This window comes from Hirundo rustica, chromosome 6 (genome assembly GCF_015227805.2).
Source record: "Hirundo rustica isolate bHirRus1 chromosome 6, bHirRus1.pri.v3, whole genome shotgun sequence".
NCBI classification, from domain to species: domain Eukaryota; kingdom Metazoa; phylum Chordata; class Aves; order Passeriformes; family Hirundinidae; genus Hirundo; species Hirundo rustica.
In genome coordinates, this window is record NC_053455.1 from 5,789,246 (window position 1) to 5,815,341 (window position 26,096).

The window sequence follows — 26,096 nt, forward strand, 5'->3', positions numbered from 1 at the left end:
CATCCCAAATCCACACCGGGGTGTTCTCACCTTGGGGCTGATGGCAAAACTGAAACACGAATGCCCTCGCAGATATTTCTGATGGCGTTTTAAACCGTGACCTGTGCTAAATATGATTCCTGTGCGGAGTGATCTCGTTCTGAGTAAGGCCCAAACCTGGAAGGGGATTGTGTTTACCCAAGGAGGTGTTCTGAGGTTGAAGGAAGGTGTTGACTTGAGTTCTGGAAACAGCTTTTCCAATCAGGCAGAGAGAACAAATCCCAGGGTTTCTTCAGGGATTTGGCTCGCTGCGTTCATTGCTCTCTTGGTTGGAGTGCTATCGCCTGCTGGCTCGGGCTGGCCGATGGGAGCAGGGGCTCAGCTCCCCGAGTTCTTCCTTCGGCTATTTGTGGTTATGTCTGTGCTGAGATCATGCAGGCTGTCAGGGTGAAAAACTGGGCTCTGTGGTTCAAACCCATCCTACAGATTCGATCTGTGGGTTTTGGATTGTTTTTGGGTTTTTTTTCCCTCTCTCTTTCTTTTCCAGTTGTGGTCAAATCAGAGTTTTCCAGAACTGACTCATGCAGAGCCAAAGAACAGGAATGCAGTGAGCGTGGCGGCGCCTGCCAAACCAACAGCCTCACCATCGCAAGGGAGAAAACACCCCCAGGCCTCTGCCACTGAGGCCAACACCTGAGGAAAAGAGCCCATGTGATTTCAGGATTACATTGCAGGCTAGATCCTAGCCTCCACTTGGCCTCAGACCTGAACTTTAAGCCCCAGCCAAAACATAATCTGAATCTGAGCACTGGCTATTGGTCTGTCTCATCTCCTGCTCCTCATATGTGCAGTCATTCAACAGAAGCTGAAATGTGCTTTCTCTGCCAAGAGCCGTTGGTTTCCAAACAACTACATCAGCGTGGTGAGTGATGGAGTTTCCATCAACTGCTGTAGGCCAAATGCAGTCATCTGAATTCAGGTCTTGGCAGATATAGAAACTTGGAATCATCAATGATTTTTATATGAAATGGTAATTAATTAGAGTTTTTCATCCTGTGCTTTAGTTCTGTGAAAGCTCTTGGAACTGCAGATGAATGGGAGCTTTTTTATGTCTTAGCTAGTGAGATTTTCTGTTCTTTAATTGACCTTTGAAATAACTTAGTCTGGGCTTGGATCTGAGTTAAATATAGCTGGTTATTTTCACTCTGAGTATGTAATACATGAAAGAACCTAGGTATCCTTTGAATGTGTTTTGACAAGTGCCCTGTCTGTGTGCAGGTATGTATTTATAAACATTTGTGCTGCGTGCACTAAAATGACACTTCCAAAAGCAAACACTTTCTCCCCTGTAGCAAAACATTTGTCCAAAATGCACTGTTAGGCTTCCAAAAACTGGGCAGTTCAGAGTAGGACACTTGGGGAGAAGCAAGCAGGGAGGGGATGTGGATTGAGCCCTCAGTAGTTAAGAAGTGAACATGGAGCTGTTATCCACTTTATCCCATAAAACCAGGACTAGATGGTGCCTAAAGCACTTGCCTGAGAGAAAAGTTAAAGGCAGCAAAGGGAACTATCATAGAATCATAGGTACATCCTGGGTTGGAAGGGCTCACAAGGATCATGGAGTCCAACTCCTGGCCCTGCACAGGATATCCCAAGAATAACTCCATGTGCCTGAGAGTGTTGCCCAAATTCTTCCTGGTGCTGTGAGCACTGCCCTGGGGAGTCTGTTCAGTGCCCAGCCACCCTCTGGGTGAAGAATCTTTTCCTATTTTCCAACCTAAACCTTCCCTAACACAGCTCCAGCCATTCCCTCAGGTTCTGACACAGGTGCCCAGAGAGGTCAATACCTGCTCCGCTGCTTTCCCATCTAAGAGGTCTCATGGCAATGCAGGACACCTCACTAGTGGTGTCATGGTGGCAAAAGCTTTCCAAGGAAGGGATTACACAGGCTCATGGAAAACAGCACACACTGTGCCTGTTCATTGCAGAAGCCATTTGGATGCTGCAGCTGCCTTCAAAAGACCCTGAACTACTGTGGGCTGTGTGGGTGGTACCACTGCTCTTCCCTTTCTGATACTTGTTTTCAAAGCATTTATTCTGTCTCCTGTCAGAGATGAGGTGCTGATGAGATCCAGTTCTTTTTAGAGATGATAATTGTTATCTTCCTAATTTATACAGGTCCATTAATTCTGAGGAGCTACTACCTGCAAAACAGAAGCAAGATCTCAACAGTTTCTTGCTGCCAATCCTTTGACTAAAGCTGATTTCAGTTCAAAAGAATCAATAGCAACAATGAAAGAATAATAAATTCAAAGCATTTGACAGCTCTTTCCTCTGTGTTTTAGAGACACAATGTCCAGGGGCACCTTGCACTAGACCAGGTTGCTGAGATCCCAGTCCTGCCTGGCCTTGAACACTTCCAGGGATGGGGATCAGTAACCTCTTGTGGCATTAAAATGGGGGGAGCAGTTACTGGGCTAGCAGGGTGTTAAAATAAAATCTGAGTTTAGTGAGTGAGACTCGAGGCTCAGTCACACTTGTACAGGTTTGAAGTTCATAGGAATGGGCCAGATTCCTGTAAACAGCTGAATCTGCTCCTGGTTTTCACCATTTCTGGTGTTTTAGGAGCCACCAGGAAACCACCTGTGTAGCACATCAATATTTGGCCAGTGCACATTTGCATATTGTATAAATACAATTATTTGGAAACAATTTGTTATTTGGGAACAGTTCCTCTCTTACAGGGATCCACTCCCTGGAGAGAAAAAATACCCAACTGTTGAATCCAACCCAAAAGAAAGAAAAACTCTCCATGTAAACTGAGTCCTACATAGTGGAGGAATCCTCTGGTTCTGAAAGAGCCAATGGATTTGAGTGGTGGCAGTGCCAGGACAGAGGAGATGTCTACCACTGGAACTGGTCCTTGAGACCAGTCCCATTCACCTCCTTGAGCAGGGAAAGCACTTGAGACTCTGAGCAGGATCAGGCTGAATGGAATTGGACTTGATTCATATCTGGGTTGGACTCAATGATCTCAAAGGTCTCTTCCAACCTAGAGATTCTGTGTGAATTTCACATACCCACATTCTGCCTTCCTGCCTTTCACCTGCTAGTCATCACTTCTCTTCTCATGTTTGATACAGGAGCAAGGTCCCATCTTTGCTTGTTTGAGGCTTGCAGCCTCCCCGAGGAGCTGGCTCTGGTTCATCATTACCCTGCTGTTTATGTAGCCCTTTACACCCAAATTCCTACTCATTTGCAACGTGTGCTTGTCTCAAGTGTAAATAGGTGTCTGGAATAGACCAGCATCGCATCTGCTCTGCTTTCTACTGCCTGCTTGTGATGGTTTTAGTCTTCTAGGTGGTTTTAATCCTCTCCAGATTGAAAGATTTGGCAGGCATTGCTCCATGGGACTTCTACTGCTCTTACCTTTCCCCTTGCCATCAGTGTGGAACAGTGCAAAAAGATCAGCACAAGTCTAGAAAGTGTGTCTGCAGCAGTGGGAGTGAAGATGGGAGCATCCCATGCATTCTCTGGGAGGGAAAAGGTAAAAATGACCCATTCTCAGAGGGTAAAGCAACCTCTGGCTCTCTGTCCTGACATCTGTGATCTGAGTCATCTAATTCCCTTCTGCTGTAACTGCTGCCACTTTTCTGGGGGTGGAAAGCCCTGCTAGCTCAGACCTACCAGTGCCACTTGGCAGCTGTGGTAAATTACAGCAGAGAAGACTCATCTGCAACCTGTCAAGGCATGATCTCCAACTTCATTTGAAATACTTCTGCTCCTCCAGATGATTTACTGCTCAAGCACAAGGTGGTCATTTTATCTCTCTTCTCTTCTCCCCTGGTCCACGACAGACTGGATCCCCCTTCCAGGGTGTTGTGGAATGAGGGAGATAAAAGCTGCTCCATTTTTCACGAGCCCTCCTGAGCAGTTCTGCTGGGCGGTGACCATGCAGCTGATGGCCGTGTCCATTTTGCTGGCACCTCCAGCATTTTATGCCGTGTGTGAGTCTCAGCAGGCTCCCCACGCCTGCTAATGGCTTTGCAGCACAGCCAATCAGTTGGTTATTTATGGCAGGCACGTCTCAAAACGGTCGGGTCAAGTTTTCCTATCCTGATGTATTTTCTTCAGAGGAGCACATAAATCCTCTCCTGCCATTTGCAGCTTAAACCTCCTGAGTGTGAAGCCAGCGGGTTAAAGTTTCCAGCAATAGTAGCAAACTGTATTTTAAAGGGTTGTTCTCCTGACTCTTAGGAGCTTGGGCGCTTTGTCTGAGTCATGAATCAGTTCACACTGCAAGATTTATAGGCACTAAACTCTGTCTTTGGTGTCCTTTAGCTCTGGAGTTTGAAGTCATAAGCAAGGAAATTGAGATTTCTCCTCCGTTCCAGTGCTTTTCCGTTTTAAGGTGCTCTTCTGGAGGGTCACAATGACATCTTCATTAGGTGCTCTAAAGTGAGATACAGAATTCCTGCACTTTCAGAGTCTGGTGCTGCTGCACCAAAATTCATAAGCTCATGAATGGAAAGATGAAGCGCTTGTGTAAAGTGAACTCTGGATTTTGTTATAAAGCCTCTGAAGACTGTAACGCTCCCATTGCTTGGAGCTGTGCAAATCTTGGTGCCAGAGCAATATGGGTCAAACACAACTCAGAAGATTTCCCAGCCTCTTTAAGACCTTCCAATCACAAAAACTTCCCAGTTTTGAAGGTTTAAATACCAACCACTGAAGCACAACTATTTATAGCAGCAGCTACTTTGCATGAAGGGCATCTCAGGAAGCCTGGGGTAATTGCTGGGCACACTCTTTAGAAGTGGATGAGACAGGATCACAGCCAAATTTCTGTTCAGCCTACACTGGTATCATTTCAACACATCTGCATGTTTAGAAAAAAAAAAGGCAACTTTAAAATGAAGTGAGAGAAATTATAATAAACCCAGCTTCTGAAGCCACGAACACTGTGCTGCATTTCAGGGATTTGGAAAGTAATTTGCTTACAAAAGGAAACTAACTGTTAATGACACAAAGTGGAGGTTTTGTCTGGTCTCATGATAGAAAATAATTTTCCCTGTCAGGATGTAAGCAGCCTTGGAACTGGCAGCATACTGCAAGCGCACCTTTAGATTTCAACCTTTCTACAGTTTGGAAAATATTATCTGACAAATCCAAGCACCGCATGTGGCCTTGCCCACAGCACTTTAAATTAAATTTGATTCAACAGATAAATTAAATTTGATTCAACAGATTTGGACCACAAAATGTCATGTGATTAAACAAGGGGTTCCCCTCTTCTGTCTGGGGCTGGGATCCTGTGCAAGACAGTATGGGACTCATCTTCTTTTCCCCAGAGCTCTCAGAAGCACGTTGCTGCTGAACACTGATGAGCACTGCAAAAGGACAAGCAGAACATGAATGAGACCTTGAATGGAGGAGGAGGAGCCCTGACTTTTCTGAGCTAGCTTAAAATATACTGAATTTATGTGGACTACTGGTTGCCGCATGATGGTCTTACATAAGTTCATTTAGGTCCATGTCTGGGAATGAGGAAGACCCCTGTCCTTCTTGGCATCAGTAATGACTTCTGCTGACAAGAACAATTTCCACCCAGGATGGCTCAATATTTGCAAGGCTTTGTGGCATTTCTCTCTTTACAAATGGAGACCACTTAAGCTCAGCAAATTTTTAATGCACGGGCATTTGTGAGCACAAACAGAAACTAATAAGAAGATATAAACACCAAAGTGTTAACCCTTGAGTGACCTCTGAAACAGCTGCATGGGGAATGGGGGGGCTTAAAAAAACTCTCCTTTTGTGGCACTTCAGTGAGTGATTTGAGGGATATTTTCAAAGATGAACGGGCCCTTGTTAGAGAGTGGTAATGCACGATGCATGCACACGTCTGAAAGTCCTTGGTGAAAGCCAAGGCAGGCACCTGGAGAGGCTGTGGAAGATGGAGGTGCCTTGGCTGTGCTGTGGTGTTATCAGCCCCACGGCTGTGTGGGGAACGGCGCTGTGTGTGGTGGAAGTTTTTAAAACGATTTTCATCAACATGATTAAATACTTATTACATGAGTCAGCCATACGGGCTTCATTAAACCAGTGAACTCAGAGGAGCCTCCTCATCTGTTTATGAAATCCATCTGGAATCACGGATGGCTCAGGAGAAGGAGGATGAATGCAGCTCAGTGTGACAGAAGCCCGTTCCCCTCCCGGGAGCCTGCCTGCACTGGCACACACTGCACTCCTCGCCCCACACTCAGGGAAAAGGGCTTTTATTTTTCTTTCTGCACATTCCCGGGCAAAGAACCAAGGCCTGCCATGACTTTGACAGTGAGACTTTAAATATACCCTGTCAGGATGTGACACAGGCACCTTTTTCTGGTGGCAGGATATAACACGGCTTTAAAGAAATAAAAAAAAAAAAATAGATGCAAGCTTTTGCACTGGAGAGAAGTATACCTTGAAAGGAATGGCTTAATGAACTTTAACCAGTCTTCCAAGATCTTTATTAGCTGCCCCTTTATCAAATTAAATTCACACTGTGCTAGGCAGGTTAAGTACTGCAAGTTGATGTCATGTGCTAAATGCCGAAGTAGGCTTTAATTGGCTGTTTAAATGAGAAAAGGGGTCCTGCTGTGCAGCACATGCACGTACACACAAGAGCTCAGCTTGCACTAAACAAGGTACCAGATTTTTCTTCAACCAGCTGGAAAGGTTTTGCTTCTTGTCAGCTTCAGCCTCTTCTCTACCAGGACAAATAAGTGAAGGAAAAGTTGCACAAAGGCCCCTAAGCTCTGGGTTGTAGGTGATACAAGGTGTCTTGTCCATAGTGGATGTGCTTCAAGGTAAGCTGGATGAGATGCTCCTTCCAGAAATGTTGTCCCATGGAATTACTCAGAGTTGGCTCTTTCTGAGCAGCACTCCTGAGGAATGCCTGCTGATTAACCTGGCAGGGTTTTAATAAAGATTTTTTGTATTGGTCACAGCTCGGTTTCATCGATCACGAATTAGTCACAGATGTCAACAAGAGTAGCTGGAACAGTGAAGGCCAGATGGAGGCGAGCAGGTCACCTGTCCCGCAGAAGGATTTTCATCTTAAAAACACTTTACATCAGCAGCAGTGGTGACTGCAGAGTTAAGATTACAGAAAATGGGGGGTCCTTTACCTTCCCAGTGGGAATCTCTGGCCTCCCAGGAGGAACAGTTAGTCACACATGGAGAAATCCTGCTGGCATTGCTCGTGTGGGATCGTCCAAGGCAACCACTTGCATGACTAACAGCTCTACCCCTTTGTGAGAAGGATGAAAAATGAAGTGGCGGTGGCGATTCGTACTCCTGCGGCCCAGACGGAACAAGGGTGAAAGTGCTGCTGGAACTTGCTAAATTTGAACAGTTGTTTTCTGTTAACACACGGCCTTAAAAATGTGATTTGAGAAGCTTGTTAGAGAGTTAGTGTTAACATCTAGTCCCAGTGCAATTGGGCCCAGCTGGGCGACAAGCCTCCGGAGCATCCTGCTTTTCCCATCCAGCTGCACCCTCCTGTCCCAGGCACCAGCCTTTGCTTGATCTGCCATGGTGGCAAGCTCCAGTGCTGCCTGGGAACACCCTCCCTGCCCATCCTGACCCACGGGGTGAGCAGCTGAACCCTCAGCTTGATCTCCACAAGATCTGGCACTGGGTAGCAGTGGCACTTGAGCACTGGTGTCTGCTGTTCTCTGCTCTCCTGGGCAGTGATGTTGGTGGTGCCTGTGGGGCTTCGCAGCAGCATCACAAGCCACAAATCTCTTTCTCTTCCTTCTTTGTTAAGCATGCAAAAAGCAATTTTTCACTGATAGAAAGCCTTGCAGTAGGTCCTGCTCCCTTCCTCTCCCTCCTCTCCTTCCCCTGCCTTCCCTTCCAGCTCTTTGGTTTCCTCCCAGCCCCTCTCACATCCCCATCCCTGAGTTTACCTTCTCCCTCTCTCTTTCCTACTGCTTCCCCCATTAAGCTGGACACTTTGGGGAACTCCTGTCTCCTCTCTGCAGCTTGCAGCAGATTTTATCTGCCCCCCAGGGATGGTTTTCATAGGGCAACAGCCAGCGCAGAGGTGCGGAGGCTTCCGGCACTCGCACTAACCTGCATTCCAACATTAAAGATAATGGATACAATGGAAAATCAATGGAGAATATGTAACTTTATCCCGTTCATAGCTTCATATTGCATTACACCATGGCCTTCAGATACATAAAAGTGATATATGGCTGAACTTGGCAGCAGAAAAGAACACAGGAAACAAATATCTTCGGTAAGAATCACAGTCTAGGTATAACTTATACAGCAAATAGGCCTGAAGATCTTCTGGTTTTCATGAAATTTTGCTTTGTAATTATTTTCCAGTAATATGCCAGAGTGTAAAAAATAAATCAAGGCTTTGTGCTTGTTACAATTTCCCCTGAGTGAGATAAGAGAGGGAAAGAAAATGACTGCTTGACTTTCCAACCTCAACCATATGCCAAATCTGTCAGAAATACTGCTTTTTTTACATTATATCAATGGAGGAAATTATAGCTGCTGTTATCTGCCCTTTGGTCAGGAGCACATTCTGCACCTTGGCTAATGTGCCTTTGTGGCGCAGCCACCTGCACTTTTTCGGGGAGTTCATCTAATTACGGGGTAGATGAGTCAGGCTGCATTTCCTATGGGCTGTCTACAAACATAGGAAGTTATTAATACCGATTAGCTGAAAAAGTCCAGGTCTTCTCCACGACGTTCCCTGGCTAATATTAGACACACCTTCTGTGCTTGGAGCTGTGATGGCTGATAAGAACCAGTAGTGCGGCCACCGAGGTTTTACGGCCATGGGTGCAGCGTGGGACGGGCTGTCCCAGGAGGGTTTTCTTCTTACACCTCCGAATGTGTTCAAGCAGACAGGCTGGAATGAGAATAGGAAACTAAAAGCAGAGGCTACAGCCCTGAATAAAGTGATGTGCAAGCCTCTTAGGAAATGATGTGGGAGCGGCAACGATGTTGCCTTGCCTTGGTGCCTGGCAGCAGAAGAAAGTTATTGGGAAATTTTCCTTTCACTAGAAAGAGATATGTCCCCAAAGGAGAGCAGAAAGTTCCTAGGAGATGTTGTTGTAAGACTCGAGCTCCTTGTTTTGGAAGAAGATTAAAAGAAACTTGACTGTTTAATGAGAATTAAGCAGCTGTAGCCGAGCTCTAACAACAGGCGCGACAGAGACCTGCTGTGCCAGAGGTCCCTGCACAATCCCTGGGATAACCAGGGTTTGGAGACAGAGAGAAGGCCGAGTGGCACTGAATAAAGAGATGCTGCAAGGTTGGTTTTCAGGTCTTCCATCAATCTGCAAATCCTTGCTGGGTTGTTCCCTGAGCCCTCTTTCACCCTGGGCCAGGCTCTTCTGTGCAACCCGCCAGGGCCAGGGGCTGGTGGTGGAGTTCCAGCTTCACATTGGGTTTGTGGGGCTCCCCAGGACTCCCACACTGACCTAAGCCATGCTCCTTGCCATTATTCCGTGGGAAGAGATGGAAAAGGAGATGTCCTATGGCCCAGTGGGTGGAGGGACTGGAGTTTGGTGGTGATGGGAAGCTCAGCTCATGCCTGTCCCTGCCTGAGCAGTGACTGTGGCTCCTAGAGGCAGCAAAGGGATGGAAATAACGAGGTAGCACAGCTGGGCCCACTGTTGGCAATGGGGACTTCACTGGTGTCACGTGGAAGGTTTTCAGATGATAAACCAGAAGGCAGAAAATGGGACAGATGGGTAGAGTTATGGAGACAAATGGGTAGAGTTATGGAGATTTATCCAAGTCGTGCAAAGGGGAATACGGAACACAGCCAGAAAATTCTTGAGATGTAAGTGATTATACCTTAGGAAATAGGTAAAATAATAATAACCCAGCAACCAGGACTGGGAGCCAGAAGAACAGAGATTAAATGCTTTAAACATTCACAAAACAAATCTTGTATCACAGATGTCTTGATGCTTTATCTCTTGATTTATTTCACTTTTGCAAGCCACAGAAAAATGGTACGTGATGGTTTTTCCTTTTCAGTTCCCACTACTGAGCTTACAAAGCTTGCCAAGTGTGGAGAACTTCACAGAAATCGAGAAGAAAAAGCTTCCTGGCTGGCTGGATTTTCCATTGCTTTCTCAGCTGCACCACAGTGGCTCCTCTGATTTATCCTGCAACCAGAGGGGACAACTGGGCACAGCATGGGCACATGGGATGGGGAAAAGTGGCTGGCACATGGCACCACAGCTGCTCTGGAATCTAAGGAAAATCGATTTGGGGTGGAAGGGCTGTGTTCTCCCTGCTCCCTGGGAGAAGGAGGAATGTGCTGAGGACTGTGGCATTGCATGGGCATAATGGTGAAAGGGGGAGAAGCATGCTGCAAATGCCTTTCCTCCCCAGGTCCCTTGGGTTTATATTCTTAGTCAGAGCACATCATACAACAGGAAATTATGCTTCCTTTCTCCCTCACTTTCCTGGGTTTGATTTCAGCTCCTCCTGTGTGGCACAGCTAGTACAGGTAAAGTTATTTTACAGCATAAGGTCGGTGCCTCTCCAAGTAATTAAACTAATGTTTATAACACTATCCTCTGTAAAAGGGCTAAGTGTTATCCCCATTTTACAGGTGTGGAAATCAAGACAATTTGGCCACGGTGTTGAAAGGAAATTATGTGGAACTCATAGCATGGAATTCATGTAACTCATCCCACTCCTTGACTGTGGATCAGCGTTTGTAATCATGCTCTATAAATATCTGCCAGCAAGTATATGTGAAATATAAAAAGCCTACCCTTCCCTCAAACTTTGATTCAGCCTAGATGTATCTTTCTCAAGCCTGGTTTTACTATATTTGGCTTAAAAACCCAGAAACAGAGTCACGCACAGAAACTTTGGGGAGAAGATTGCCAGAAACAGGGCTTCTCTTGGAGGCTGCTGCCCAGTCCTAACCTGAGCTTTTCCTGTCTCACTTGCAGATGAGATGGAAAATCTGTGCTGCTTTGGCCAGAAGCTTATCCTGGATTCAGAGTCTCATTTCCGCCGCCCCCCACCACCCCAAACATTATGTACAATTACTGCACTGCTTTGCAATACAGAAAAGCAAGATTCAGGAGTTGGGCTTTGATGATCCTTGTGGATCCCTTCCAGCTCAGGGTATCCTATGTTTCTGTGAGGATACTTCCACGTCTGATTGTTGGAACTGGGATGCATCTCATTTATAAAGTCAAATGGCACACACAGAAGTAGGCAAAAAATATGGGGAAAAAACCAAAACAGTGAGAAGCAACTTTCAGGAAATCATTAAAAAACAGAAGACAGAATTTCTTCCTTATTGAATTGCTTTTGCCCAGAAACATTCTAGTCCTAAGGCAAATCCAGAAACTGTTGTGAGTTTGTGACATGACTCGTATCTTGAGAGTTTATAGCAGATTGCAACAGGCTGAGATGACATTTAGGCAGCTGAAGCCACATCCACTAAGTTATGTTTTGCAGGGAAAAATTCCCTGCCTGGTGGGAATGTTGTGCTGTTGGGTGGCAGAATGCATCATCATCATCATCATCATCATTATTATTAATATCATTATTATTATTATTATTACTATTAGAGATGGCAAGGATCTATTGTGGCCTTTGTTCTTGAAACAAGAAATTTGCAGTTTGCAGTTTACTCCTTTGTTTGCTCGCTTTTGTATTGACTGGGTTTCTGTGAGTGCATATTTCTGCTCATGCAAAAATAGAGCCTCTTTTATTGCAGCATTTCACAGAACTTTTCCAGCTTAAATGAGCCAGTTTCCAAATCAAAAGGATAAACCCTGATGAAAAGTTGGCTTCTGAATGTGAGCTTGTTCATTGTCCACATTCCGTCGGCTTTTAAAGGAATAAAAAAGTATTTGTATAATGAAGAGAACTCATATTTTAAGGAGGTTGTAACCATTCTCTAGCAAATGGTAAAAATTGTGTTGGATTGAGGAGGGTGGGTTTTTTCCACCAGTTCTCCGCCACCCCTTGTTTCTTTATTCTTGCAGAACGCAAAGTGAAGAGGATGGAAATGCTCAGGAATGAAAAATATCTTTGATTTCCAAAGTTCTCCTCATGTTTGAGGAGCTGCCAGGTCTTGTGTTAGTGGTGATTTTGTGAACGTGAGAGGCATCTTGCTGATCTGGAGGCAGAACCATCACCCACACCCCAATGGCTCTTGTGGGCACAGCCAGGTTCCCTCTCCCATTCCTGCCTGCCCAGGGTGACAGATAACACATCTGCACGTTTGAACACTGATCCCTCTGATTCCTGTTTGGCACAGGGCAACTCGGACTTTGCAAAATGGAGCCTGGAAAACTCTTTAAGGGGTCTTAATTCAAAAGTACACATCTGCTTTTGCACTGATTTTATATATATTTTTTTAATGATTTGTAATAACTCACCTGTGGCAGGTACAGGGAGTGTCCCAACACCCTGAAATGCTTCCATAGGGCCATTCGTTCCCAAAACGAAAAGAGCAAAGTCAACAAGGTAAGCAGTGCTTGGATTGTGCCTCAAAGAAGGAAAAGACATGAAAGATTTTCAAGCAAGGTGCTCCATGGAAAAAACTACTCTAACACAGAAAATCCTTAATTTTGCATGAAGTCCAGCATCTTTACCTTTGCAATTATCTTATTGTGGCCTTTCAGAACCTGAGAGGACCCTACAAGAGAGCTGGAGAGGGACTTGGGACAAGGGCATGCGGTGGCAGAGCAATGGGGAATGGCTTCAACCTGACAGAGAGCAAGATTGGATTGGCTAGTGGATATTTTGGAAGAAATTCTTGGCTGTGAGGGCAGTCAAGCACTGGAAAAAATTGCCCAGAGAAGCTGTGGAGGCTTTTCAGCCCCTTCCCTGGCAGTGTTCAAGGCCAGGCTGGAAGGGATTTGGAGCAACCTGGTCTAGAGGAAGGTGTCCCTGCCCTCCACTTCAGCTCAAAGATTTCTGCCAGCTGGGATAGAGGATGAGAGGCTGCCCTGTGCACTCACTTCTCAGCCCAGACTGCAGCCATCTCTTCCAACAGCACTCCTGCTGTCAGGACTGACCAGCTGAAGGTGAGTGAAGTTAGTATTTAGTTGTTTAGTCTAAAAATAGATTGATGCAGCCTGTAAAAGTCTAAATATATAATGTAAAAAAAAAGAGACTGATGTCTTTTCTTATATTCCTCCAGTTACACAGTGCTGGATGATGAAGAAGATGATGATGCAGCAAATTAATTCCTGATTCTGCAAGTGCTTCTGAGGAGCTGAAAAATTGCTTGGCTAAGGTGACAGAAGGGTCACAGAGGACAGTGAAGTCAACCTTCTTGATGTAGGAGCTACAAAATCTGGCTAAACCAAGACATTTGTAGCACTTTTCAGTACCCATCAGTAACTCTCAGAGAAGTTTGAATAAGGGAGTTAATTTGGGGTTTTTTTCTCAAATAATGCAAAATTGCACTGGGATGGGAAGGCTTCTCAAAGGTGTTTCTGCTTAACTCAACATTTCAGTCTAGAAGGCTGAGTGGAAAGGATGGACACACATGGGTTTGTAACCGTGGACCTGAGCAGCCCAGCTTTGATGCTGCTGCAAGATTTACTGCTAGATTGAGGAGAAGAGGAAAAAACAAAAAAAACCCACCCTGAATTACCTAGAGTTTCTACAAGTCCGTGATAAATAATGGGGCATCATCCACTAACCTAAGGTGTTCTGGGAAGAGTCAAAATCTGAAGTGAAGGAAAAGGAAATGCCCTACTTGAGAGGGTAGATAAGCAGAGGGAGTTGACTTGAAACATTGTTCAAGCCCCATAAAACAATAAAAATTGAACTGGCATATAAAGGACAAAAAGAGTTCTCTTACAGCCTTTCAATTTGCAATTTAAGAAAGAAAAATTAATCCTGGCTGCAGAAAAAGCCTTTTAACATACAAAATAATCTGGAATAGAATTTCAGAAGTGCCCAATACAAGCTTTTCCCCCAACACCTGCTAGAGGAGGTGGCACAAAGATGAAGAGTCAGTGCAAAGTGCATCCCAGTTGAGACCTGCACAGAGATTCAGGGAAACTGGGCTTTTGTGGAGCAAGTAGGAATTCCCACCATCTACTGAGCATTTCTGATAAGGATATTATAGAGCAAGGAATGACTGTAAAATGTGGCTTTCAGAGATGTGTGTGTGGAGGGGCAAAGGGCTGCAGAAAAAGCAAGTTAAGGTCTCTAAATTGTCCTTGGACTGGTGCCAGCACAGGGCAGTACCTCTAAATGGGGAAAACAACAGGGTAGGACATTTTCTGAAAAGGAACCAGGATCTGCTTTTCAGATCTCATAGAGGCACAGGTGCTAAAACTAATCCAGGTACTGACAGGAACAGGCTGATTAAGCAATCACTCCACTGGCTAGGAACAGAAGAAGAGGATTTTTGTACTACTGAGTAAATGGATTAACTAAGCATAATTAAACCTGAAGTCACAGAATGACTTGGGTTGGAAGGGACCTTAAAGGTCAGGTAGTTCCTATCCCCTTGCCATGGGTTGGGACACCTTGGATAAAGGTCAGCCAAGCCCTGACCTTCATCCAATTCATACTGTGAAACAGGATGACAGCACAAGTGAATGCTGGAAAATTAAATACAATCATTTTAAATGCTGAATGTTGCTTGTATAGAGATGATGTTAAGAATGCTGTAGTGGATTCAGGTGGGCTTTTCTTACCGGATCTGGAAAAATAGTGGTGGACACAAAAGGCAGGAAGATAAAAGCCCTGCCCTTAGAGCAAGAAGAGGCTGGTACTCATTTAAAGATATGGCTTTCAGCTTGAAAATGCACCATCCATTGTTAAAGAGGGTCTGGTGGTATGTGTCATTTGTGCAGTGTGTTATACCTACCTGAAATCCCATTGCATCCAGAGTCTTTGAAGGGGAACCCATAAATTTTTAAAAGTGGTTTGTGATAAGAAATGTGAGGAGCCTTGGGGAAAAAAAAAAAAGTTTATCTTTCATGTATTGAATGGGAGAACACCAGGGATGGAAAATAGTTATTCAAGTTAAGGCAGAGCCACAGCATGGAAACAACTGGGTATAAACTGCTCAGGAATAAAATTAAATTGGAAACTGGAAGGAGTTCTGTTCTGGACATGTTTTTATAGGAGAAGTGAGAAAGAGTTTATGAAGGAGACAGCAGATTCCAAAGAAAGAATAAATATTCCTCAGGGACCCTCTCAAAAGACAGATGTAACAAAAACAAGCAGGAAGATTAAAATCCCCCCAGGAGGTTTGTACAGGAGAGAGCTCTGACTGAGCTCGTGGTATGAAAGCATCATGACACAAGGCTGAGGCTCCTGATTATGGCCATGCCATTTGTAACCTGTCCACTATCCTTTTCTCTGCTTGGTGTGGACCCAGCAAGAGGCAGGAGAAGATGGGATGCTGTTCCCCTGGAAAACAGCCTCCCAGAGAATGGTTTGGTCTCAGGATAGTGGTGGTCTCACTGCTTTCTTCCTTCTATGGTGAAACAGCTCCTTTATTTAGTAGCAGCCGAAAAAAAAAAAAAAAAAAAAAAAAAAAAAGAAGCAGAGCAGATCACAAGGCAAATAATTTAAAAACTGAGTTGAGAAGCTAAAAGGATATGGAGACATTCCTGGGACATTTCTATTTCCTATGATAAAGAGCCTGATGCTATTTGATAGAGAAGAGTGGGCAAGAACAGCGAGGGATAAAGCAAACATAAGGCACATCCTGAAGAAGAACAAAGAACAAAAGGTTTAGGGCAGCATGGGGGTGAGCAAAGAAGCAGCCTCCTGCTGTTTGATCCCATCACATCCTGGCACATGGGGATCAGTTTGCATTTCCTAAAAATAAACAGAGTGGTGGTGAAGGGGCATCTGGCCACAGCTCAGCTCAGTATCCTCCTCTTGGAAACACCCCGAGACCATCCGGATCGAGGGAGTTGACAAGACACCCACGTGTGCACACACAGCAGTTAAAGCTCTCTCTCTCCTTTATTGTAAAATAATCACATGCTGCAGAACTGTCCTGCACTGCAGCAAAAGCAAAACCCATCTGATTCCAGCTCCTCTCCAAAGAACAAAAATGCATCACCTCTTGTGAGCACGAGGTGCCCCTTGCATCACAAAAAGGGTGCTAAAATAAGGGTTTCTTTTATAGTATAACAGTTGTAAATCTTATTTCAAATATGCCAAAGAGCCTGGAATTCCTTAGGTTTCAATATTCCCGCTCTCTCCTTCTTTGAACAGTCATTTCTTTTGATCCTTTTCTGTACCTTGTCGTTGCATTCCAGCTTTTGATACCAGTGGACGACTTCTGTGTAAAAAAGTGAATTTTGAAGTAGTTTCAGAATATGCTGAATTTCTTTACCCTAAAATTCATAGGAGGTAATTCATATCCTCAGTCCATTCTGGGTCTAAGGGAATCTTCTGCGTTCTGAATGACAACTCCCCAGAAAGTGTTTTTCTATCCCCCCACCCAGAAGTTTGGCCCTGAGCATGCAAAGGAAGCCTTTAAATTCTTGTTAAATTTGGGATCAGCCTCTATTGAGTCTTAGCCAATATGTTTTTCTGGCTGTGGGAAGGATTGTAATAGTTTCTTGGGATAAACCCCAAGCACCGCACACGCAATGTTCAGAAATGTATGCATTGATCACAGGTTTGTATCTGATTTTAGAAACCAATGGAGCATGCAGCATATACCAGTAACATTATTTCATGGCATATTCCTGAATGTCAAAGAATGGTGTCATATCTTTTTTTTATTTGTTCCCAGAAATTAGATTTTACTGATAATCCAACACATAAATGACTGCTTCTCCTTAGAAGCCACTGTTACTCACAAGATTCATACATCTTGAGAATTGTACTTAAAGAGCTGTTAAATAGCTTTAAACCTTAATGCAGACACAATAACCCTCAAGTCAGTGGCCTGGAGAAGAATTTGAGCACATTTCAGGAGAGTTTGTCACTGGCTAACTGAAATCCCAGAATATCTTAAAACATCAGAGGGCAGTTGTTCAGGAGGGGGTGACTGCCAATGGCTGCCTGGCCAGCCTCAGGAGAGAATGTGTGTTTTGGTTTGGTTTTTAAATGCCTACAAGGTTTAGCTAACAAATGCTCTCCTCATCTGCGAGGAAGTTCTCCACTTCTTTTAAAGCTGTCATGGAGCAAGCTGCTAAAATGAATAGAGCTCTCCTTTACAAGAACTTCAAATCTTTCCTCTTCTTTCAAAGCAACTCCAAACTGATAACTGTGGATTAAAATGTGGAATCTGGATTTTTTTTTTCAGCATCCCAGAGCTGCAGTTCAGACTGGGACAATGGTGGATGCAGGATTCCCAGGGGTTTTCCTAGGTCAGTGCCCAAGGGCTCAGAGCACCTGCACAGCACCTGCACAGCACCTGCAGGCAAGTTATTGAAGGTAATTAGCCTGAAGATCTCCACTTGCTGTCAGCCTCCTCCCTCATTTATATCAATTGCTGGGCTTCACAGAGGGACTCTGACAAGCATTCACCATGAATGGGAGGGTCTTTTCTTTTCTCCAGGGATGAAGTGGAGGATTTACCCTGTTCCCAAGATGGACTAAAAGTCTTAGGCACACCACCAGCAACTACAAATGAAGTATCTCAGGTAACACCAAATGCTGATATTTTGAGTTGATTTCTGTTGCAGGATAACTCCCAGTTTTGGTCTGTTCCCATCTGTGATACCATTCACAGTTGTGGGACATGAGGACATTGAAATTGAGGTAGAGGGAGGAAAACCCTTTGGGGTCAGCAAAGATGGGACACTGGAGGCCACCAGATCCTGGTGCAGGGAGGTGTGGCAGAACGTGCTCCTGTGTCTCACAGGTTGAATCCATCTCTCTCCCTGCTGCAGAAGGAACAACCAGCTCAGAGGGTTGTGTAGAGCAGCAGTGCCTGGCAGGGTGCTAAACTCCCATGAAATAATGGGCTTTCTCGTGGTGGAGGTTGGAATGCTGCCTCCTTCCCTGTGGCATGTTTTCCTCCATTTGAACCCTCCCTCAAGCTCTGGCCTGCAGAGCCCTCATAGTCCCCTGGTTGTGCTGCATTAGGATTTTATCTTTTATATTTTTCAAAGCCTGTACTGCATTATTGTATAACTCCATACTCAATATAAAATGTTAATTATCTGTCTTCACACTTTGGTCAGACAAAGCATTCCCTCTAGGCCTGAAATCCAAGAACACCCTACTGCCTCAGGCCCTGAAATGTATAAACAAAAGTGAGTTAAAGGGGGGGCAAACTGAGGGTGTTTGACTTCATTACCTGGAGCTGTAATTGGAGGCTTAACCCCTGATATTTAAATGGATCAAACTTATATTTGTCTGAAAAACTCGTGACCATCGTCCAGCTTGGGTGTAGCCTCTGGAAGGCTTCTGACTGCCCAGGTTGTACCTGTTTGAAGGTAATAAATACCCACTTTATTCTCTTAATCTTGTCTAGCCTCTGCTCTAGGCAGCCACTCCAAGGCATCAGCTGTGTCAGGGGACACGTGTTAATCCTGACAGGCACCATGTGATAAAGCTGAACTCAGGAGCATCCCCATCTGATCCAGCTGAGAGGACAGGGACATCTCAGGAGACCTGGGCTGGCTTGGGTGATGCCACTTGACCAGGATTTTCCCTGGTTGTGAGGACTGGTGTGTCCTGGGCCTTATAATTCCAGAGGTGCTGAGCACAAGAGGCCAACAGCCCTCGTGTGTGATGGAAGGATCGCTGTCCCCCAGACGTGTCCTGCAAGGAGGTGCTGCCTCTTCCTCACAGAGGAGTTGGGAGATGCTTTTTTCTGTCCTTTAGAACTGGTTCGTGCATCGTTTTGGGGGGACATCAGGTGTCCCCATTTTCCTGGCTCTCAGTCTTATTTCTATCAACTCCCCCCAACACCTTTTGGCAGGGAAGGCGTGACAAGGTAGTTTCTTTTGAGGAAGCACAGCTCCAGGGTTTTTCTGCAGCGGCACCATCTGATGATTTTCCTTTTTTATTTTTTTCAAGAAAAAGAAATCTTTAGAAACACACCCAAGCCATGGATTTCAGATCAGGATACATATTTTTTTAAAATACACTAAAGTTGGGAAGTGCTTGCCCTAGAGCAACTGTTGGACTGTCTTCAGCCTTCTAAACTAGCCCTGCCCAAAATCTGAACCCCACCCTTCAGTCTCATGCCTTTCTATAGCAAAAGAGGAAATAGAAATAAAATCTAATTTTATTTGAAATTTTTGCTTCAAAATGCTTATAAATTCTCTTTAGTTTTGTTTTCTTAATAATTCACGTCTGTTTAAAAAAAAAAAAAAAAGGGTCTCTTGACCTCTTTGCCCCCTCAACCAGCAGTTTTCCAAGCCTTGTCTGTCAGGGGTTAAGGAAAGGAGGCCTGAGAGAAACTGCCACTCATTAACTGTGACAGCCAAAATCCTTGACATTGCTATTGAACTTGGAACCTTGTGTGCTATTGTTCTTCGCTCCTCTGCTGGAGTCTTGCATGATGGTGGTTTGGATGGGAACATTTTTGGGCAGGTCCCTGGAAAAACAATGGGAAAAAGCTCTTTTAAACCACCCTGCGAAAGCCAGCAATGGCAACACTGACCAGAACTCGCAGATTTAATTTTGTGCCTCTGGAATTGAAGGGAAACTTTCTCCCAGGCTGATGGCAAAAGTCCACCTGTCTGTCAGGGCTCAGGGACCAAACTCTTTCCAGGCATAAGGACTAACTAAGGTTGCAGTACACCTTTCCAGGTGACAGGATTAAACATGGATTTTGGGAAACCACCTTGTTGTTTTCAGCCTACCAGTCAACTGCTGGTTATTGTGAAAACCAGTCTTGAGACTTAAGTGTCTTGAGACACCTCTCAAAGTGTCAAAAGTACCTCGAGATACTTCTCCACCATTTTTTCTGGTACCTGTAGTGAGCACAGTAGATGTGGGAAAAGGCTGCAGAGCTCAGCCTGAGCACTGAAATCTTCTGCTGGATGTCTACCTGTAATTGCTCTGAAGAGGGCATAGAGAGAGAAAGAGAAGAGGAGTCAAAACTGTGTTTTCCCTGGTTCTTGGCCACTGGCAAGCAACAGTGGGTTTGCTTGTGTATTATTTCATAGGCTGCATGCAGTGGAGCAGCCTGTGAAAAAGCTTTTGCCACATTATTTCAGCTTTGTTAAGGCATACAGCTTTTGACCCCTCAAAAGAACTCTACTCATTTTGTCCTTGTGGAATGCTTTTTGAGCAAAGAGGACTTTAGGACTCGGCCCAATATTTTTCTTCTGGGCAGTTATGGTTTTCTGGCCTTTCCAAAAGAGAATACCATACCCATGTGTGTACTAGTACCACACAATCCTTGTTTTAATTAAGATGATCAGCAGATTCATGTGAATCCAAGCAGAAATGTGGAACGATGTCCACGAGCTGCCCTCTGGCTTACATAGGCTTCTTTTCCTTTAGCACAGTCTTAGGATCCGAGCAGGATGTACCTGCCAAGAGTGGCTTGTGCTGCTGAAAATATTTCTTTTTGGGAAACCTCAAAATGCTCTTGTTGGGACCCTTGAAGGCTGCTGTGCTCTAGAGAAGCTACCCCTAGCCCTGCTCCGTATGGAGCAGCACTCCAGTCTCCAGAAGAAATGTACTCCCAGGCATGGGATAGATGGAAATTTCTTCCCTCCCTCTTGTATCAGCCACTGCAACAGGCACAGCTCAGCTGCAGAGAACTCTGGAATCTCAACTGACCCTGGATGAACCTTGTCATAAAATAATAACAATAAAAACAATACAGGAATATGAATCCTGTAAATCACTGACTTCTTCTGAGAGTAGACTGGATCTCTTTTAACGTTTTAAAGATTCACTTAGCGCTGTCTTTATGGCCGGCTTGTATGTCATCATGGCATGGCCAGGTCTTCAGCTGAAATAAATCCCAGAGCCTCCACTAAAACTGTCATTTCACTTTTGATTTACGGTCTCCTGAGTGACACAGTCCCTGTGCTATTTCTATTCAGATAACAAACTCAAGAAAGTTGTTATCAGAACATATAACACTCTAATTATTCTGACATTGGAGACAGATTAGAAAGCAGATCTTTGGAAGCCTCTTGAATTGGGCTGATGCTCTTTGAATCGTAAATATCTTCTGACTTGCAACTGTGATTGCACTTGCAAATTTATCAGGCCCTTAATGTTATTTCAGCATGCCTGAATAGCTGATTTTATTTGCTTGCTTTGTGATTAAAAGTAATGAGAGCAGACCACAACTTCATGCTGTGTTTCCATATAGCAGAGTAATTACAGAACAGGCTTTGAAAATACATCTGCAATGCAGGTATTTCTCAGTCAGGTTTTTACTAGGGGGCATGGCCACTTTTTTGCATGTATTCTGACTTTCCATGTGTTTAGAGCATCCAGGGAGTTTGATTACCCCTTAAAGCCTGGCACAGGAACACCTGTCAAAATACCACTTCTGTTCATGGAGATTAAGAAGTAATTTATTTCTTGCCATTTGCTAACTTATTCTTAGCTTGACATCCCTGTCTTGTATTTGATACGGACATATCTGTAGCTGACAAATTCAATTTCCTGACAAACCTGACAGGAGCATTTCTGGCAGAATACAGCTCTGGCTTGATCGTGTGTCTGGGCATGAGAAGAGCAGGAAGAGGGGTCAAGGCAGCAAACAGAGAAGGAACCAAAGACCTGAGCTGCAGCCAGAGATGTGCTTAGAGCCTGACCTAGAGAGAATAACACAGAGAATATGGGTGAGCAACTGATTGCAGTGAGATTAGATGTTGTCCCCACATGCTATTTGATTTCTGCTCTGCTCAGAGAAACTAGATTGGGTTAATAAAGAGGTTTTGATCATTAACTTTGAAAAACAACTCAAGTGAGTTTCTTCTCCCAGTGGGAACAGTGAGACCCCCTAAGACCACTGAACTGCTGGGAGACAGCACTGCAAGGACCACTCAGGGCTCCAGCAGCACACGATGACCTCATCCCTGTTCTCTTGGACCTCTCGTGGAAGAGCAGAATGGCTGAGAGGAGGCTGAGGAAAACCAGCCACTTCCCGGTGTGTGCAGCCCCTGCCTGGAGCATCAGCGAGCAGCAGATGGGATGGGGAGGTGAGCCAAGGAGCTGCTGAGCCCGCTGAGGTGTTACACAGCCCCTCGAGCGAGACGTGCCTGGCCAGGATCACCCAGGACATGTGTCCCACCACCAAGGCAGCGGGGATATAAATCCTTGCACGGACTGGACAGCGAGCTGTCTGAGCACATGGAAAAGGAGCATCAGCCCCTGCTCTGGGGTTGTTGATAATGGCTAGAATTGCTCAGTTTAGAAAATGAGGTAAGTGTAATGTTACTAGAAAGTGGAAAGCTTCCAAGCTTGATCCTGCCTCATGCCCCTGCTGCTCTTCAGCTTGAGAACAGACTTCTGGGGCAAGCTTTACCCTGCAGCAAATGTTTACTGCGATGTTGTGGTCCCTCACAGGAAAGGAGGGTTTGTGATGGAAGTGATGATGGAGTATGAAGCGCCATGGTGCTTTGTGAGCAGCACAGCTACAACAACAACAAACCCACACCAGTAAAAAGGAAAAACGTCCTCTCTGTCAAGGTGGGGAGGCAGGAGATACAACCCTACTGTACGTAACACCAGAGACTTTCCAAATCCTACTCCAAAGCTTTTAATCCCTTCAGCCCTAAACGGTTCAAAATTACATCATCATTTCCTCCATTTCAGACAGAGCTTTGCCCCTTCTGCTTCTTAGCTGCAGTGCAGCTTAATAGGACTCATACTTCTTCATCTTAAATGGAAAAATGTATGTCAAGGCAAAACAAAGCACAGATTCTAGATCTCCACGGGGGGCGAGGGGGGTGTCCCATAAATCTGTGTGTGATTAAAGGCAGCTGCAGATTGACATGGACAGTTTGAGCTTGTCAGTCCCTTGTGTGATGGATGGCTGTTGGAGCGAGCCAGCAGTGGCAAGCTCAAGACAATGAATTTCCTGCACTTCCTAATCTCATTGCCGAGGACTGGGAAATAGATGCCTCATCAGCCCTCTCTTGGTAAGGGCCCTAACCCAAACCCCAGCACAAGCACTGCAAGTTTTCAGCCTGGCCATTTATTCTCAGCTCTTTCAACCTCTCGTTTCAATAACAGCAAATGGGGAGAAGTACAATGAATTCCTTTCTGGTAACCTGAGAATATCAGCTAATGGAAAAAACAAAAAGTGCTCTGCAACTATATTAAATTTTCAGGGATTTTTCCCTCCTGCCCCCAACTGGCTGATGCTAACATTTTTTCCAGTGTCCTTGAGATTGCAGCAAACAGCTTGCAGGGAAAAGAAAAACCAAACAGCTTGAACCACATCCTCAGCTGGCACAAAATGATGCAACTCTCCTTTTTACACCAGCTGAGGAGCCAGGGTACCACTGCTTTTGTATCAGATTCACAACAGAGTTACCATCGTAAAAGTGAGATACTGAGATGAGTTTTGCTCCAAGTGACATCATAAATTTGCAAGGAGCAGGAAATGTCTTGGCAGAGCTGAATGGGGCGCTGAGCACGGAGCCCATTTGGCACCAGCAACTAAATCCAGGATCCATGGGGATGCATCCAAGGACACAGTCTTATATTTTGTATTCTGATTTTATGAACATCAGACTGATCTGTGTGTTTAGAAATGGAAGTAGAAAAAATAATGGTGAAAACACGCATCCAATGTTATGGTTTGCATATCCAATATTATTGTAATTCTGGTTATCTAGCATGTTTCACGATAAAAAATTGAGTGATTTAGGAAGAATAGAATGAATATTTCAGTTGGAATGTACAATGCTCCAACTATCTGACCACTTCAGGGTAGACCAGAGCATTAAGGGCAAATGTTCAAATGCCTCCTAAACACTGACAGATTTGGAGTGTCAAGCACCTCTCTAGGAAGTCTGTTGCAGTGTCTGACCATCCTCTTGGTAAAGAAATGCTTCCTAATGAGCAGTCTAAACCTTTCCTGGTGCAGCTTTGGACAATTCCCAAGTGTCCTGTCACTGGATTAATCACAGGGAGATTGAATTTGTCATAGAAAGAATCACAGAGTGGTTTGGGTTGGTGATATTGGTGGTGTCCAACAGCATCTGGAAGGAGGAGGAGGCATCTAATCTGAGGTGTGAATTTAGGGAACTTTGCTGCTGGGCCCTAGGGATCCTGCATAGTTTCAGGGTGTGAAGTTTATAGACAGGAGTTTGGGGATTTCAAGTTTGGATTTAGATACAACTCCCACATCTCTCAAAGGTGCTGTAAATACTCATACTTTGTCTGGGAGAAGAGATATTTGGAGAACTGCAAGACTGGGGCTTAAAATATGCTGAGATCCCACATTACCAGGGATGTACTGATGTGAGTAAAAGCTAAAACAAAAGAGCCTATTAAAGTAAAGAGGACTCTAATGTGCTCCAGAAGACCTTTTGGAAAAGCTGATTCCAGAATTCAGTATTTGCAAACTGAAGACCTCACTGTTTGAGGTTTTGGGGACTGAAAATTACTACATGAAATTTGGAAGTCATGTTTTCAGAGGTGAATTTGAAAGACAAAGGTAAGGAACCTACAAAAGTGCTGTTTTGTGTAAACTGACCAGTAATTGCTTTTTGAGCAGTCTTTCTCTCTCTTCTGTATTTTAACAGAACCATAATTCATATTCCAAATGGTTGGAGTATAAAAAAACTTTGGCAAAAAGATCAGGCTTGGCAGCAACTTGTTTCAAGACTTTGAAAATGAGATTAATGAGGAAGAAGGTGCTGAAAAAGAGGGCCAGAGAAGATGAGGATTGATGCTATTGTAGCACAGACATCCTTGTACCACTTATCAGGATTTCCTGCTTTTAATTCATTTTTGCATTATTCACCTGGAAAGGAAAAAAAACCCTGAAGTTCATGCACTTCATTGGAACACACTGGTCTCAAAGAGATATGTTTGCTATTTTCACATGGGAATGGTTACTCCTTGGCATCTATTCTGAATTCAGAACGCATTGGGTCAAACCCATCTGTGTTGTAGCCTTCTCAAATTGCGGGATTTCCACTCAGGATGCGTTTGGCCCGGTGTGCTCTGCCTGTTTTGGCTTCAATACATTATGTGATTGTTAGTTCCATATCCCCTGAAGGATTATATTCTTCCTTGGGCACAGAGCCCACTCAGGTCTCTGTGTTTCACTAAACCAGACTATAAAGAATAGGTGCAAACCCTGCACAGAAACTTTCCTCATCCTATCGATGCCATTTCAAGCTGCCCTTGGAAAGAGGATATTTAGTGATGGGCTTGGTTTGCTCTTCTCAGTCATAAAAGATTTGAGGATTGAGTCCTTCTATACAGCTACCCTTAATTTGGGGAATTAAATCCTGCCAACCCCTTCAGCACAGTGCCCATTACCCAGTGTAGTCACAGCACCCGCGCTGCTCTGCTGTCTGGGAAACATCCTGCACGTCAGCACCTCCAGCCTGCCCAGTGCTCAGCTCCTGTTGGGAATCCTCCAAAGCAAACTCCTCCTTTCCCCATTCCAGGGCCACACATCCCTTGTCCCTGAGCTGCACAGGGCTCAGGCAGTGCTCCCCCCATCTCAGCACAGAGCTGCTTACAGACAGATGGGCAGAGCTGAGGAACTTTGGGCAATGGCAATTTTGGGTAACGTGGTGTGGATCCCATGTGGCAGATTCGAACATCACCACACCACCATGGAATTCTTTCTGTAGCACAGCACTACAGCTTCCTGAGGTACAAGGAGGAGAAGAGGACCACAGTCCAGGGCTGTGTGCCTTACACTCTGTGTACATGACTTTTCCGAGCTCACCCTGCAGGTTACAGCCCAGAAAGTCTGAAATTACGCCTCTACACTGAATTCCCCCCAAATCTCCCTTGGTCATGCAAGTCTGGAATGGCTCCAAACACTTGGGAAAGGAGAAAAAACAAATAAGAGCTTTTCTGTCACGTTTCATCACTGTTTGATGAGAAGCCTTCATCAGGATCAGAAACAGAGCCTGCTGTGACTGGGGTTCTAGACTGGAATGCAAAAGAAGCGTGTATGAGGTCTCTGGGCATAGTTTATCTACAGCCTTGAGTAAATCACT

At 44.8% G+C, this 26,096-nt stretch overlaps 1 long non-coding RNA gene across 3 annotated transcripts; it reads left to right on the forward strand.

Moving 5' to 3' along the window:
- Positions 1–17,489: 17,489 nt before the first annotated feature.
- On the forward strand, positions 17,490–25,637 carry LOC120754297 (uncharacterized). 3 transcript variants are annotated; one of them, XR_005701372.1, is made up of 4 exons: positions 17,490–17,615; positions 21,578–21,740; positions 21,884–22,323; positions 22,468–25,637. It is a non-coding gene; the product is annotated as an uncharacterized LOC120754297 (long non-coding RNA). The 3 variants fall into 3 exon arrangements; XR_005701371.1 differs by lacking the exon at positions 21,578–21,740 and having other exon boundaries at positions 17,491–17,615; positions 22,468–24,568; positions 24,657–25,637; XR_005701370.1 differs by lacking the exon at positions 21,578–21,740 and having other exon boundaries at positions 17,491–17,615.
- The last annotated feature ends 459 nt before the right edge of the window (positions 25,638–26,096 follow it).